Source organism: Hibiscus syriacus, unplaced genomic scaffold (assembly GCF_006381635.1).
Source record: "Hibiscus syriacus cultivar Baekdansim isolate YM2019G1 unplaced genomic scaffold, ASM638163v2 tig00003398_pilon, whole genome shotgun sequence".
NCBI lineage: Eukaryota > Viridiplantae > Streptophyta > Magnoliopsida > Malvales > Malvaceae > Hibiscus > Hibiscus syriacus.
In genome coordinates this window covers 407,127-425,748 of record NW_024061969.1, presented here as the reverse complement: position 1 = coordinate 425,748, position 18,622 = coordinate 407,127, and the positions used below count along the sequence as shown (strand labels likewise).

General features: G+C 33.1%; 2 pseudogenes; both read right to left on the bottom strand.

The window, feature by feature from the left end:
• Positions 1-1,075: 1,075 nt before the first annotated feature.
• Positions 1,076-5,507, bottom strand: LOC120176588 (annotated as a pseudogene).
• An 895-nt stretch (positions 5,508-6,402) lies between these two features.
• On the bottom strand, positions 6,403-11,644 carry LOC120175942 (annotated as a pseudogene).
• Between the last annotated feature and the right edge of the window lie 6,978 nt (positions 11,645-18,622).

The window sequence follows — 18,622 nt, the reverse complement described above, 5'->3', positions numbered from 1 at the left end:
ATTCATCCTGTTTATAGATAGTTGTTATGACGTTACATTTGACAATGATATTAAGAATAAATATAAAATTATTTTATCAAGATCGAGACAGATTTAAATTCTCCCTTTTTATTCATTTTTCTTATATTCCTTTGAGAACAAAAAACTTTAATACCGATTAATTATCAAATGACCATCGATTGTGATTCTCCATATCAACTAGAAAAGATGAATCACTTAAAACCATCGTAAAGCATCAGTCATAACCAACTTTTTTATCATTCCCCAAAATTCATGTTGCAAGTAGTTAATGGATGTGTCAAATGCGTTCACCTGGTATTGTTCTCCACCACCAACCAATTTATGAACCTTATTCTTTCGTAAATATAATTCGTGACGGATGTGTTTTTTAGGATAAATCTACTTTAAATCTGAATTTCTTTAGGTTAATTATTTATTTTACTGATAGTGTCTTAAAAAGTTATATTATTAATACATACATATTCATCTTAAAAATATTTTGCACCTCCTTGAGCATTTATTTTCAAACTATGGAATACAATAAGAAATAATCAAAATCTTTTTATTTCTAGATAATATATATACACTTTATAAATGTAAATGTAACTATTTGAATTTAAAATCTCTAAAGAAAATCGTATTTTTTAATATAAAATTTTACGTTAAAATTTATTAATTAAATTTCATTATTATATGAATCAAAAAGTTTATAATGCAACTAGCTTAGTCAGATAACTCTCATGATATAATAAAATTTAACTAAATTAAAGTTTACGTGCCCGTATAATTATATATTTGTAATTATGATTTCATATACCTTTGTGAAATTATCTTGTATTTGTCCCTCACAAAAAAAAATTATCTTTCTTTGCTCGTGATTTTTATCGTTTAAGATTTTTCATGTAAAATTTATATATTTTGTTTGTAATTTTTTTTAATTTCCATTTATCATACCAAACCACTATCAATATATGAGGATTACTTGGTCCGATCAAAATAATGATAATATTGAAATATGATATTTCATTGTTAGATCACAACACTAGGTCAAATGCTAACTTTTAATCGTCTTTTCTTTTCCGCAACCAGATAATCCTACTCTAAATTGTTGTTTTGGTAAATGCCATGCTCTCGTTTAACCTACTTGTCTACCACTTCAATGAGTGTTGGCTCATAATCACTAGGAGCTACAAAGCCATGGAGGTTCATCACAGTTGCAGCCACGTTGGCGAGTCCACCGTCCAGAACATCGCTCCGGAACTTGACACCGGCTGCCAATCCCCGACCTCCTACTGCAATAGGCACCTAATTCACAATTTCCAAAATATGCATCACCAAATTGAGTTCAACTTTACACCCACAGAACAAGAAGAAAGATGTCGGAACTTACAGGGTGACAAGTATGAGAGGTGAGTATTTGGAGCTCCCCATTTTTATCATATAGAGGTTCCCCGGACTTTTTCCTCTTCACCATGTCCTCCGCGTTGCCATGGTCAGCAGTTACCACAAATATTCGACCAACTCGCTCTATGGCGTCAAGGATCATCTGCAGTCCAACAGAGTAAGAAAAGCTCTATTAAAAGTTCCGAGTAACGATGAAAGATTGAACTAGAGTCATCAAACCTTGAGAGCTTCATCAGCAGCCTTGCATCCCACAATTGTAGCCTGGATATCTCCTGTATGTCCCACCATGTCACCATTTGGTATGTTCACACGTACGTGGTCGAATTTGCGTCTCAAAATTGCATCTCTAGCCTTCTTCGCGAACTCCAATGCCTTCATCTTTGGTTGAACGTTGAATGTAATGCCAATATCACTAGGAATTTCCACATATTCTTCCAATTCAGGGAATGGAAATAGCCAGAGCGAATTCCATTCCAGAGAAAGTGACATGACCAAATTTGACAGTCTCACTGTTGATACAGGAACACTTCTTTGTTAAAGTGAGAAACATCAGTCATGGATTATAATGACTTGCTCTAAACATACCTGCAGGCAAAAATTCGGATACCGTTGTGCACCAAATATTCACCGGATGTTCTATCAATAAAGGGGGGAGAAACAAGGTAGTGACTTGGAAGCTTCAACTCGCCATTGTACTGAAACATACCCGCATATCGGATTTTAGGGTATCGTACACGATCGAATTTGTCAAAATCTTGGTATTCGAGTGCCTTAGCCAGCATAACCATTCGATCTGCACGGAAGTTGAAAGTAACAACAGCATCACCATCTACAATTGGACCGACAGCCTTGTTGTTTTCATCAACAACAACAAAGGGAGGTAAGTACTGATCATTTGCATTTTCCCTCAGTTTCTTTACAGCTTCAACAGCATTTGTGAACTTGTGTGGGGCTTCACCCAGAACTTGAGCATCCCATCCTCTTTTCACAACATCCCAGTCATTCTGCAAAAGATCATCTCACAAGAGCGAATAAACACCTCGAGTCAAGGGCCGAAAAAAGGTTAATAAAACACCGATTTCTCACCTCGTAGAGGTTCATTGTGACATACATGCGGCCTCCACCAGAAGCAATCCGAGCATCAACACCTTTCTCGCGTAAATTTGCAAGGTCATTCTCAAGAGTCTCCACAAAGCCTACACTCGAACCATCTGCAACTTCACGACCATCCGTGAGAATGTGAACTCGAATCCTTTTAGCACCATGCTCACTAGCTCCCTTCAGTAACAACTGCATACATATTGGAAATGAATTATCATGAACATCCAAAAGGTAGGAGCCTGTCCTGAATCACCAAAATTACCTGCAACTGATCAAGTCGGGAGTGAACACCACCATCGCTAAGTAATCCGATCAGGTGTAGAGTTCCCTTTTCAAAAGATTCATTTATATACTTAAATCCTTCTCATAAATTTTACAAGATGCAAGAGCAAGATCAACAAGCTTAGCCCTGCAGTTACAAATGAATACTATTTGCATTAAAAGGGACAGTGTCGGTTCGCACGCACGCACACTCACGCAGAAAAGGAGAGTAAAATCGAGAAAGGAAGCATACCCTTGAGCGAAAATGCGTCCAGTACCAAGAGCATTGTGACCAACTTCACTGTTTCCCATGTCATCGTCCGTTGGAAGCCCTACAGCGGTTCCATGAGCCCTGATTAATCTCCATTTCTCGGGGGCACCCTGCCAACATGATAAATTCCATTCAAATTATGGCATACATGATTCTTTTATGAAACAAAAACACTGTAATAACGTCCAAATGGTAATCAACATTCCTCTGCAGCGCATACATGCATTATCAATAATTAAGAAAGATTCTAAACACATACTCTAGACTAATAAAAAAAATTGAAAGATAAATAAATATATGATTCTTACATTATGCCATTATGGCATGCATGATTCTTTTATGAAACAAAAACAATGTATCCTAAGTTCCCAACCCATATATAATATAATATATATATATATATATATATATGAAAGCTAATAATATTTATTTATCTTAGTAAAATATATTAAAAATAATTTAATTAAAATTATTACTATACCAATAAAACTAAATTACTATTATAACCTTATGAATCTATACTTTTATTTTATACTTCAATTTTTCTCACTTTCTCAATTGAGTTAAATAACACCATATTGAATTAGACACCTGAAAAAATATAAAATTCTATCATACTCAATTCAGAAGTGAAAATAATTAAATTAGTAAAATTTGTTAAAAATTTATTAAAAATTTAAAATAATTATTTATTAATATAAAATAAATTAGTATCATTATAATCTTATTTAAAAACTATTATTAGAATATAAATGATAAAATAATTCTAAAATTATTAATAATAAATCTAAAATATTATTAAAATATAAATAATAAATTAGTTTTAAATTTTTCATAAAAATAGTTCAGTTTTTAATAGGGATTGATTCAGGGGAGCGAACACCTTAAAAATTTTAAATTCATTATTTTCTATCGGTAATCTATTTTCATCTCCTCTCCATTCTCCATCTAAAATTTTAGAAGTTCATCTCTTAATATAAAATTTGAGGTCAGTATTAATTTTAAAAAAATGAATGATTAAAACGTTAATACTTCCTCTGTCTCATTAAAATTGTACTTAATTTTATTAAACTGTGAGCACACATATATTAAATATTTAAAAAAAATTAAATTTTATAAAAATATATTTTTCAAAGGATAAATTACATTATTCCTTAGTAAATTATACATCTCTTCTATTTTACCAACTATACTTTTAATTTTTTTAATTTACTCATTGAACTTTCGAATTGCTCATGTTTTAATCACTCTGAATTATTTTATTATATTTATATGATGTGACATTTTTTTATTATTATTTAATATAAAATAAAAATATGTGGTGGTTGGATGCCATCGTCGAATGTTGTCGAACACCGTAGATGGTGCTCGTTCAGTCTCAAATTTTATGAGTCAGTTCGTCACGACACTCTGAGTCCAAATCCACCCCTATTTTGTCGGAATTTACTATTAAGTCTACGAATTTAAGATCGAAAATGAGAAAACTAAAACGTTTTAGTCGAGATTCATGAATTTTTTGACCTTTTTTTGTGAAACAATCACCAGATTTGGACTTAGGAAGTGGAGACGAACAAGACCTATGAAATTTGTAACCGAACAACTATCATCTACGGTGTTCGACGGTAGTCGGCGTCTGATATCCTTTTATTTTTATTTTATATTTTCAATTATTTTAAATTAAATAATGATAAAAAGGTCATGTCATACATAAATAATAATAAAATAATTCAGAGATATCAAAACAAGAGCAACTTAAAAGTTCAATGAGTAAATTAGAAAAATTGAAAGCGGTGAGTAAAATAGGAGAGATAGTATAATTCAATGAGAAATAGTTTGATTTAAAATTTTTAAAATATATATTTTTTTATAATTTTATCAATAATAAAGAGTTAAAATTAAAAAATTAAAAAAATAAATAAGGGACCATTTTAATAAATCGGAGATATAGTATTTAAAATTCAAATGATCAAACTGTTAAGTGCTCTTTATAGGTTAAAATGACTAATTTAAAAAATCTCTTACCAAAACGTTAACACCCTACATATTGAGTGAATATTTAGATAGTTAACCTAAAATATACTTATTGATGGAGTAAAAATTGAATACCAACTTGGAACGTGCTTTAAGGCTAAGCTATTGTTTATATAGAAGCAGGAAACAAGCAGGAAACAAGCAGGAAGCCGGGGAGCGGGAAAGAACAATCTCAAACTTAAATAAATAAATAAAATTTCAACTTCGGGAACAAGATTAGCCAAAGCGAATAAATCTGAGAAAATCCAATATTTTGACATTGAATTCTTAAAAGAAAAAGAACCTGTTTGAGGGAATCCATGGTGGGAGTTTGAGCAAGATAGATGCAATTGTATTGATCGGGTTTGTTCTCTCCCCACCCATCCAGAACGGCGACGGCGATGTTCTTACCCTTTGGAAGCTTTGGATGATCCTCCAATTTCCACCCTGAACTCCCCATTGCTTTCTACTTTTTGGCTGCAACTGACCAAACGTTCGATTATATAAGAAGAAGAAAATTCGAGACATCAGGCGAGAACCATCTGGGTTTTTTACTAACATACCAATCAACTGATGGCTTAGCCCGGCATCCCTTTTTTTTTTTTTTACTTCAACAGGCAGGTCTAGAAAGTGTAGACGTGTAATCTCCCGAATGTGTTTTTCATTTTTTAAAAAAATTATTTTTTTATTTAAGAGTTAATTGCATCATATATCCCCAAACTATAACTCTCATTTCAAATCGATCCTTAAACTTTAAACATTTGAATTTTATCCCTAAACTTTGACTCTCATTCTAAATTAATCCTTCAACTTTTGAACATTCTAATTTCATCCTCAAAAGTATAACTCTCATTCTAAATTGGTCTCCAAACTTTTGAATCATCCAATTTCATCCCCAAATTCATCCAATTATGTAATTAATTTCAACCACTATTTAATTTATTTTTCAGACATATAATAATATAATTTGGCCAAGTGATTTTATTAACAAGGGATATAATTAGTATATACATAGAAATTTGGATGAAATTAAAATGATCAAAAAGTTTGGGAACAAATTTGAAATGAAGATCACAATTTGGGGAATAAACTAAAATGTTCAAAAGATTGAAGATCAATCTAGAATAATAGTCATACTTTAGAGATTAAATTAGAATATTTAAAAAGTTTATAGATCAATTTAGAATGAGAATCATAATTGAAGGATATATGATGCAATCAACTCTTTTTACTTAATGATAAAATATTTATATAATTCTTCAATTATAAGATATTCGCCCCTCAATAATAAAAACTCATAAAATGATCACTTAATTTTTACAATTAAGACTACTCAATGAGTAGAATGGTCAACTTTTACTTAAAAACCTTTCTCAATATGCAACTAGTTATACAAGTGCCCTTTGGTTGAAGGTAGATGTACAAAGCAGAGCTTGTTTGGTATAAGAAATTACACGCCAAAATACAAGAAATAACATTTCTACGCCTCTAGAGCATTAATTCCTCACCTTTTTTTATCAACAAAACAAAATATAAATTAGTAAAAGGTTTAGGTAGCCAAGTGACTGGGAGAGTTGTTAAACATACTGTGCCACATATATGCCTTGGATAGCACAAGTTCTTGATATGTCCAGTTGTGTGTTGGAAGGTGTTGAAGGAACATCACCAATTCCTGGAAATCAAGCTTCCTAAGATTGTCCGACCACTGAAATTTTCAAACAATTTCATCATCGATTACCTTCTGTAATCAACAAATTCATAATCCTAACAACCCAAAGAAAAGAACAAAAAGAATGCAGTCATAGAAACCCTGCAAAACAAGCATCAATCCATTTAAATAGACTCTGTTGGAGATAAATCAAGTTCTTATACACCTGAAGAAAGCCGTACAAGATGCTTGCTTTCAGTCTCAATGTCACTGATTCAAGTCCAACGCCTTCACTTTCGACATTCATTATGTTTTCAACCAAAGAAATAGTCATTCATTTTCTTTCGAGCAAGAAAAGGCATAAGTGAAGAAGAAAAAGAAGACGCATCTTTTCATTTGAACAATTACTGAAGCTATATCTCCTAAAGATTCCAGAAATGCATGCAGTCTAAGATGAAGTGGATTATATTAGTAGAAAGGAAGTTGAAGCACAGCTCACCGTTAAAAGAAAACTGGCAAATATGTACAGTGTACACAAGAAAATCAGGGAGTGCATCACCTTCAGCAAGATACGTATCCCATAGACGGGTAACTAGATTAAAAGGAATCTGTTAAACCAAAATAATTAAAGTTAAATAAGTCACAAGAAAAATTAAAAGTATGACCAGTTTGTCAATCAAACATAAAAAGTAGCAAAATGCAGGATACTTGGACATTTAAGTAATGGATCGGATGGTAGGATTAAACTTTTACCTCGCGTATCAGTAGACAGTTGAACCAGCGAAAAGCAAATTGAAGAAATTCAAGTCCTTGGTCCTCCACATGTCTAGAAACAGGTTCTTGTACAAGTTAAAAAAACAAAGTGGTTAACATGAGAAAGAAATTCGAGCATACAAAAAGGAAACAAAATTTTAAGTTATGTTATTCCAACTCTTCATCTTTCATGAAGTACTAGCATCTGATGCATCCACGGACGTGGATAAGGAAAAACTTAAAAAAAAATAAAAGATCTGAAGATTTGCATGTCAAACAGACACGTATCTGGCACTCATACCAAGTCCAGGTAACAGATTTTAAGTAAATAAAAGAAGCACACGACATAAAGACGTGCACAAGAAAATGTCAATACTAAAACGTTTTCCCCCTCTATATCAGTAAGAAAATTGGGAAATGAAGGCTTAAATTTCCTACATGAAGAAAAAACTTATACGTAGCAAACTCTTGTGAGCTTTAGCTCTCTATATAACAATCACTAAAATATATGCACAAAAATGAAGGCTTAAACTTCCTACATGAAGAAAAAGCTGGTTGAATTCATGAATAAAAAAGAATGCCAGGGAGAGAGCTGACTGACCCTAAAAAGTTTACCGTCAATTCACCGAACCAATTCCTTCAGCTTGAATACAAGCCTCTGAATTCCTGGTTGAGAAAAAGTGTAATGGTCTTGCATGCCATCGAGCAACTGTGACAAGCACCAATAACAGTCGGCTTCTATGTTGGAGATATTTGCCGAAGATATATCAGACATTGACCAAGTACTCTGATAAGAACACAACCAGAAAGGGTGTAACTAGATCATTTATCCCCTGCACATATCCACTTGCAGGATGCCGAATGGCCCTATACATGAAGTTGGGAAAAAAAACATTACTCCAAAACAAAGCATGATATCTCAGCATCTTAATTGCAAACGTTAGTGTTATAAGAAGCCATCAATAAATTTGAATTCACCAATGTAAATAATACCTTACCATGTATAAAGAATGCGCTCCAAGGATTTCTGAATTTGTGGTTGCTGAAAGAAGGCAACATCAGGTACAGTTCTAGGACAATCAACAGCAATCTAACAAACAGGATAAGGGCAATTGTTGATAATTGGGCATAGAAGACTAAAATTTGAATTCAGTATGAGCTAAAGGTACCTAGCGAAGCATATTGATCTCATCATCTGAACGTTCAGTATCTGGAATGTCATAAAATTGAGCAACACAATCCAGATATTCAATGCGTTTCCTCCTCATGACTCCCTCACTTCTATCTGAATTTGGTGGTGCATATCCCTGTTGTCAGTTCATACTTTAATTTCAATCAAGCAACCAAAATTTAATAAAAATAACCATGTCCCTTAAATAACTCATTTGTTAAGCCTGAATAAAAAATATTAGACATATAAGTTCTTCGATGCATGCTCTAAACAGCGGCCTGATTGGTTTCACCAATTGGAATAAAAAGCTAAAAAGACTATAAAACAAATACAAAACCATCAATCTTAGGAGACATTGCATACTGGAATGACAAACTAAAACCTATTCCTAAAAAGGAAACATCTGACACTAAAAGCGGCCTACTATCTTCAGATAATGGGGTGGTTTTGTAGCAGCAGTAAATCAATAGACTTAGGGCTGAACAGACAAGAAAGAAGATGGAGTTCTCTAAATGTGGGGTAGGGTTATGAAAACCTCTAGTCTGTCTAAAGCTGCCGTGATTAGGATTTAGGAAATCTGTCAGAAAAAGCTAGGGTTATGAAAACCTCTAATCTTAATTCCATTTCCCACCTCACTGTTGCTTTCTTTGAGCCGCCTCCACTATTGATTTGAATCTCTCTTCTCTCCCGAATCTCAGTCCTTTCCAGCACCCGACCCAAACTTGAAAAGCATAAAAACTAATGGGAAATATAAACACCAAAGCAGTATTTTGTTTCTTTCAAACATGATTGAAGATATGTAATTTCATATCTTATTGGTACTAGTAATGCCTGAGTTTAATTGTTTAAATGCATCAGGAACCAGATTTGTTCACAGTATAAATTGTTGTGACTGTTTCAAGAAAGGGAACAGTTTTAAGCATGTTTTAGCAATATAAACACCATAATGGTTCAAAACTTCCAAAAGAAAGGAGAGTGCACTTTAGGAGCTCATACATATTTAGATTTAGCATAATATATTACAGGCGGGCCTAAAGTTTTCATTAACTTGTACAAAACTACACATATGTTACTATCAACATGCTACCACAAACTTTATATATCTTAAGGTCACCATGCGATCTCCAATTGACAACAAACAAGCAGGCAGAAACTTCTGAATTGGGTTTTCTACTATACAAGCACTATACCAAAAATCAAATAGAAAAAAAATTCAGAAGAAAATTGATTTAAAAGCTCTATTTTTGGGCTAGACAAAGCAGCTCGTAAAGCCTACTTATATAACATTTTTAGAATGGCTCCGGTAACACCTGGTACAAGTTTCAGAAGAGTAAAATAGACTGTAATTAATAGATAAATCATCAACGAAATAGACATAGTACCTATTACGACCATTTGCCCTGAGAGCGCTTTAGTGAACTTCAAAAGCCTTGCAGAATCTGTAGATCTTGCACCCATTGCAGACTTGACTTCTCTAGCAGCATGCTCAATGTTCGAGGCTGAAGATCTTAACTGATTAACAGTTATATCAATATCTGAGATATCTGTATTTCTGACCCCTCCCTATATGTAACGAAAGTTTTCTGATTAACAATATTAGTGACTTTTGAAGAATTAAAAAAACGCACTATTGATACGATAATTATTTTGGTACTGTAGTAATAGAATAACTATTCGACACAGTATATATTCACTCTCAATATCACCTGGATGTATTTTTCCACATCATTACTTCTGCTGGCGTCATTTTGAGAATAACTTCTTTGATATTGTTTCTGTAAGCCTGAATTGCCCGATGATTCCGACCTTCTGGTAAATAATACTTTACCAGGAATGCTGCGACCCTTAAGTAACCTTAATAAAAGGCACAATAGAAAATTATTAGTTGCACTTAACACAATAATTTGAGATAAGTAACCTCATGAAATAAACAAAAATTGGGTGAACACAGACATAACATTGGACTAGTACTTATTCATGGTTCGAAATAGACAAAAATGGTAAACACAGTAATTGCATTTCCATTCAAAATAAAAGGCAGAAAACAACAATAATTTCCTAAAACTCATAAAAGCCACATGGAGGACCTAACATAGTGAGATAACAAGACAAGCCAACCTTACTAAAGAGGAAATTGTTTTTGTTCATCCTCTTTATGGTTTACACTCAGGAGAAATTTCATTAAGCAGATCAACATTGCAGCCATGTTATCATTGATCTTTAGCCAGATTGTATCAAGAAATCCAAACTCTTTAGTCAGCACATCAAAACACATAGTAACATCCTTTATAAACACATAGCTAAATGATATGGAATAACCTCATTTTAATCCTAGAAATTCCTATGCTTCTCCAAACACAATCCCATAATCAACTAATAACATAAACCAAAATAAAGGGATTCAGAGGGGGGAAAGATCTTAAACACAAGAGAACCATCTTCTATGATAAATAGAGACTGGGCTTGTGCAATCAAGAAGAGCTTGAGGGATCTAAATTGAATTATCAAAAGGGTCCTTAAATCTAAGTGCAAAATCCAACAATTTAAGCCCAATAAAAATAAATCAAAAGTTGTGGGAAATCAAAGTTTCTCCTCGAAAAGGAAAATTCTTCCACGTGACTGGATAACTGGAATTTAAATTCGAAAGATCCGAACATATTTCTCAAAAGGGTATCTAAATCCAATGGCAGAAAAAAAAAACACAAGTAGGAGAATCCAGATTCAAAACAAAGAGAAAATAGAAAACAGAGAAAGAAAGAGGGAATATAGTTAAAAAGGAGTTACTCTTGGACACTTCTGAGGGTTTGGCTGAATCTGGAATCAAGGCTTTCTTTCTTAGGCTGACCACCTTCTCCGTGGGTGTTGCTGTTCATGGTTCTGTTGTTATGGAAAGAGCATGCTCTGATTTTTATTTTATTTTTTCTCTTTTGGATTCCTTGTCTGTGGCTCTCTTCTTTCACTTTTACTACTAATTCTTCTTGTTCGATGCTCCTTTTTCCTCTTTGAATCCCAATGTTTTTACCTAACAAAGTTGTGTATTCGGTTCGGTTCGATTCGATTTTTTACCAAAAATTGAATCGAATCAAAATAAACGGTTTTTTAAAATTTAAATCGAAATCGAATGGTTAAAAAATTGAAAAAAATCGAAATCGGTTTTTTCGGTTCGATTCGATTTTTTTATCGGTTCGATTTTTCGGTTTTTATATGAAAAAATCACTTAAAACTATACTTTTTAAAAAAAATTGTCTATTCGGTTCAATATGGAACAAATGGATTCCATATGAAAAACCCGAACCGAACCGAATCAAAATAATTAAGACTTTAAATCGAACCGTATAATACCAAACCGAACCGAATCGAACCGTTTTACTCAATTCGTATCGATTTTTCGATTTTCTCAATTCCGTTGCTCAGACTTACCTAACAACAGAATATTATATATATATATATTATCCTTTTAATTGAATTAATTAGTAATTGTAATATTTACTCGATCTAATTTTTGTAGTTAAAAAATGGGTAAAAATCAAATAAATTGCATTTTATTTCGATTGAACTAAATCGAATTTAATTTATAGTTGAAGTTCCATTTGCATACATGCCAAACTCATATCTAGTGTGACCACGGAGGCAACATGTGCTATAGAATCAACAGCTCAAGGAATATCACTGATTTGTAGTGTTGATAGTAATAAAAGGTTACAGCGGCTGTAGTTTGTAGACGATTTGTTTTTTTTATTTGGACGGAAAATCGTAATTGGTTGTTTTGTAAATAAGAAATGAAAGTTGTTAAAGTGAAAGATGATGATGAATAGTTGTTGAGAGAGATGGTGAAAAGCAGTTCAACCGTTAATAAATTATCTTTGCTGCTACTCTGGATAATTTCTATTTCTTCCCCACCCATAAAAGAAGAAAACCAACATTTACAAACATATATAGCAACATATATTATGATTTACTCAATAATTCATATGGACAAAAATATGATTTCAAATTTGGGACGAACTTTAAAAGTTTTAGAAGTGAATATATTTATAAAATTTCATAAGGGTAAAAAATAGATTTAATAGAATATACGCTTAATACATTTTTAAATGTTTAAATTATACATCAAATTATATTTTAATGTCTAAAGAATTTTCTCACTAATAAGTGTCTAACGTTATCATTATTATTTTAAATATTCGGGTCATAATCACCATTAAAATTTAATTATTAAATAATATAGGTCACGTTTTGTTAATTTTTATTTTTTTTAATTCTCCTCCTCGCGGGTCCCTCCTCCCTCTATCACCACTCTTCTTCTCCCACGACCACCACTTTTGACTGAAAACCAATACCTCTCACAAGAGACAACAACAACAACAATAACAAAACCCTGATTCCCATATGCAATGGGGTAAGGGGAAGGTAGGGTAGTAGGTTGACCCCAACGCCAGGTTGAGAGCAGCTTCCGTGGAAGACCTCCGGCAGTCAGAAAATTAAAAATAAAGATAAGATGCAAATGTGTGTATAAATAAATAAATAAATACACAGATGAACAGTCTTCATATGCAGTCTTGATATGTGCGTCTGTAATGGGGAGTAATCCCTGTAAATAATTCCCTGCAAATAATTCCCTACATAGAAATCTCAGCATATAGACTGAAAATGTAAGACCCCGCTAAATTTAAAAAAGAGGAAACATGAATAGAAATGATACACAGAAGTTAATAATAGCAAGCTACGAGAAGGAATAAATTCAAATGAGTTAATTCTTAAACTAAGGCAACACTACTCCGATACCCTAGTTCTAAGCCTTCATACATTTCAATGACAGAAACATGTGTTGAAAACATTTTGATATTTCGATATAACAAATTAAGTTAAATGAATTTTAAGATTTTCCAAAATGATTTTCTAAGTATATTCGATATAATTATTCGAATATCAAAACATTACTCAAAATATTTCAAAAATCATTTTTAATCCTTACTTAAGTGTAAAATTAAGATTTAATCTTAAAACAATTTCAAAATAATCTTTCAAAGTATTTCGAACCATGTCAAACCCAAAATTTCCAGATTGCTCAGAGGGAACCGATTCCCTCCCATAGGGGGTACCGATTCCCCCCTGAATGGTTTGACTCTGAGATTTCCAGAATGCTCGGAGGGAACAGATTCCCCCATAGGGGGTACCGATTCCCCCCTGTTCAACGGTCGAAATATTTGAATTTTACACTTAGGGAACCGATTCCCTATAAGGAGGAACCGATTCCCCCCACGCTCCAAGCTGTTTTATTAATTGTTTTCACACTAAAACGGCTATATTATCTTCATTAATTATCCCCCAACGTTAAGAAGTGATTCAATGTGTATTTAAACAAGTTCTAAAGCCCTTGATCAGCAAGAAATCATAGAGAAACAAGAGAGAAAGCATCAAACACAAAGTTTGTTCAATTCAAGCCAATTTTCATTCAATATTCATTTTGCTTTCAAAGAACACTTATTGTGCTCATTTGTAATTTTCTTTGAGTGTTCTTTTCTTGTTCTAGAATTGTGCAAACATCTTACCTTGTGAGGTTTTCTTGTAAGTTTGCAAATTTGTAATCTTCTCTTTGGGAAAAAGAGTGTTCTTAAGAGTTGGGGTATACTCTTGAGGGAATTGTAAGGTTATCTCTTTGGCCTCAAAAGAAAGAACAAATTAGTGAATTTGTTGGAAAATCCTTAGTGTGGATAGCTAAGGTAGTGGACGTAGACTTTATTTGAGAAAGTCGAACCACTGTAAATCGCTGTGCAATTACTTTCAATTTTCTGCAAAAGCTTCCACAAAAATTTTAATTGCCAATTCACCCCCCTCTTGGCCGATTCCGTCAATTGATTAACTCAACAATTGGCATCAGAGCCTAACTCATTTAAAGGTTTTATCGCCTCTTGAGTCGATTCGGGAAGAGTTATATCTATTATTAAAGTCATCAATGGCCTCCGCTTCAAACTTCGACTCCGGTCTCGATTCGATGCCCGTCAACAAGCCTCCTTTCTTCAATGGAGCTAACTATGCCTATTAGAAGAATAGAATGATGTACTTCATTCAAGCAAGTGACATGGGAGCATGGAATGCTGTAGAAGAAGGATACATCAAACCTCTCACCCATCCAAGGTTGTGGAGTGAAGGAGAGACAAGAATGTTCCAGCTCAACTCCAAAGCCATCCATATTATTTTTTGTGCTCTTGGACCAGATGAATACGGAAGAGTTTCATCGTGTACAACCGCCAAAGAAATATGGGACAAACTTCAAGTCACACATGAAGGTACAGATGAGGTAAAGAAATCAAAAATTAGTATTCTAACGCATATCTATGAAAATTTCAGGATGAAACCAAATGAAGACATCAAAGCTATGACGGATAGATTTTCAACGATTGTCAATGGTCTCAAATCATATGGAGAGATCATCTCAAATGAAAAGCTTGTGAGGAAGTTAGTTTACTCCCTCCCAAAATCATGGCAATCAAAGAAGACGGCAATCATCGAATCTAAGGACCTATCGTCCTTAACTCTTGAAGAACTTATCGGTTCACTTCTCACTCATGAGATGATGCTCGAAGATGAGGTGGACCTTGATAAAGTTGAAGAGACACCAAAGGAAAAGGAGAAGAAGAAAAATATTGGAGTTGCTCTCAAATCCACAAAAAAATGAGAGTGATTCTAATAATGATGATGATGACGAGGAAATGGCATTGTTTGCCAAACGGTTCAGAAAAATGATGAGACCTTACCAAGGAAGAAAATTCAAACGAAACGAAGGCCTCAAAAATGAACCAAAAGAGAAGGACCCAATCATTTGCTATGAATGCAAAAAGCCGGGGCATGTCAAATATGATTGTCCACAATTGAAGAAAAATGGTCAATCAAAGAATAAGCACAAGGCTCATGTGGCTACATGGAGCGATGAAGAAAGTTCCGATGAAGAGGAACAAGAAGTAGCAAACTTGTGCTTGATGGCATTCGGGGAAGATTCTAAGGTAACCTCTAACTCATCCGATTTTGATGATTTATCTTATGATGAGTTATTTGAGGAGTACAATGGGTTGGCTTTGGATTATGAGAAATTGTTTTTAAAATATAAAAATGATGTTTCAAAATTGAAAAATGAAAACAAACTCATATCCAAAACCAACAACGATCTTGAAAGTAAAATCAAAGATTTGCAAATCAAACTAGAAGAGTTTGAAAAGAAAAATTTAGATTTGCAAAATTTACTTTCAAAGATCAATGATGATCATCAAAAGAAAATTGATGATCTTAAAACTTCTTTTGATAAAGTTGGAACAAAACATTTTGAAAGAGGTGGAAATTCAAAATCCAACTTTGTTAGAAAAAGTTTTAGAAACTACAATCATAGAGGTCCCCAAAGAACCTCTAATGGAAAAATCATTAGAAGTATGTGGGTTCCTAAAGAACTCATTACTACTAAAGATAAAAATATCCTACACAAATGGATACCTAAGGGGACTAGGATTTGGAAACTAATGAATATGGACCCAAAAGAATTTGGGTACCAAAAATCAAAAATTAATCTATGTTTGTAGGGAAAGGAGCATTGCTACAAGGCACGGGAAACAAATTCAAACTCATGGTACCTTGATAGTGGATGCTCAAGACATATGACCGGAGACAAAAGCCAGTTCATTGAGCTTAACGCCAAAAATGGAGGAGAAGTGACTTTTGGAGACAATTCAAAAGGACACATTGAAGGTATTGGTACAATAGGTAATACCTCTTCCATACAAATTAAGAATGTTTTATATGTGAATGGATTAAAGCATAATCTTTTGAGTATTAGTCAATTATGCGATAAAGGATTCAATGTCTTATTTGAAATTAATGGTTGTAAAGTTATTGACATTGCATCTAATCGGATTATGCTTATTGGTCATAGAATATGAAACATTTACATGGTGCATTTAGATTCTATTGATATGACTAATTTATGCCTAGTTGCTAAGGATGAGCATAATAGTTGGTTATGGCATAGGAGACTAGGTCATGCTAGTATGAGTGTTTTGCAACGGTTATTTCAAGGAGACTTAGTAAGAGGGTTGCCTAAGCTTAAAATTTGATAATGATAAAATCTGTGATGCTTGTGCTAAAGGAAAACAAAAACGAGTTTCTTTTAAATCTATTAATGATGTATCAACTAGTAGAGTATTACAATTGATCCATTTAGATATTTTTGGGCCAACTAGAACTACTAGCTTGGGAGGAAAACAATATGCTTTTGTCTTGGTAGATGACTATTCTAGATACACTTGGGTTCTATTCTTAAGTACTAAAGATGAAGCATTAGAAAATTTCATCACATTTTCAAAAATAATTCAAAATGAAAAAGGTTACTCTATCACTAGTGTTAGAAGTGATCATGGAACTGAATTTGAAAATCTTGGATTCATTGAGTTTTATAATTCTAATGGTATTAGCCATAATTTTTTAGCACCTAGAACCCCTCAACAAAATGGAGTTGTTGAGAGGAAAAATCGAACTTTAGAAGAAATGGCTAGAACCATGCTTTGTGAAAATAATTTGCCAAAATATTTTTGGGCGGAAGCCACAAATACCGCTTGTTATGTTGTAAATCGAGTAATGATTAGGCCAATTTTAAAGAAAACTCCATATGAAATTCTCAAAAAATAAAAAGCCTAACATTAGCTATTTTCATCCTTTTGGATGTAAATGTTTTGTTTTAAACAACGATAAAGAAAATCTTGGCAAATTTGATGCTAAAAGTGATGAAGGAATTTTTCTGGGTTATTCCTTAAATTCTAAAGCTTATCGTGTATTTAATAAAAGAACTTTAGTTGTAGAAGAGTCTATACATGTTGTTTTCGATGATAATCCCCTTCCGAGAAAGGATTCTTCTGTTAATGATGATGTAGGTATTGTACAAGCAAATGACGTTAGACATGATGTTGGAGAATCATCATCAAAGGAAGAAACAAAAGATGAGGAAACTCATGATCCCCTCGAGAATCCAACCATTGAAGAAAGGGAAGTATCTTTTCCAAGAGAGTACAACTATGTCAAGGATGGTGAAATTATAGGTGATCCATCAAAAGGGGTAACTACTCGATCTTCTCTTAGAAATATCTGTAATTAGTTGCATTTATTTCATGCATAGAGCCTAAGAACATCAAAGAAGCATTAAAAGATGAACATTGGATTATGGCTATGCAAGAAGAATTAAATCAATTTGAGAGAAGTAAAGTATGGACATTAGTTGAAAGGCCTAGTAATAAATCTACTGTATGTACTAGATGGGTTTTTAGAAATAAACTTGATGAAAGTGGTATTATAGTGAGGAACAAGGCTAGACTTGTTGCTCAAGGCTATACTCAAGAAGAAGGCATAGACTATGATGAAACATACGCTCCCGTAGCTAGGATGGAAGCAATTAGAATGTTATTAGCATTTGCATGTTTCAATGAATTTAAATTATATCAAATGGATGTTAAAAGTGCATTTTTAAATGGTTTTATAAAAGAAGAAGTGTACGTGGAACAACCTCCACGTTTTGAAGATTCAAATTTTCCGGATCATGTTTTAAAATTGACAAAAGCTCTTTATGGTTTAAAACAAGCTTCTAGAGCTTGGTATGAAAGATTGTCAAATTTTTTAATTGAAAAAGGTTTTTAAAAGGAAAGGTTGACACTACATTGTTTTTAAAGAGAAAATGTAAAGATTTATTAGTAGTTCAAATTTATGTTGATGATATAATATTTGGTTCTACTAATGATGTTCTTTGCCAAGAATTTTCTAAGCTAATGCAAAGTGAGTTTGAGATGAGCATGATGGGGGAGCTCTCATTTTTCTTGGTACTCCAAATCAAGCAAAGAAAAGATGGCATCTTCATTAATCAAGCTAAGTATGTCAAAGATATGCTCAAGAAGTTTGGAATGGAAAATGGGAAACCTCATAACACTCCAATGAGCTCTTCAACAAAGCTTGACTTAGATGAAGGAGGTAA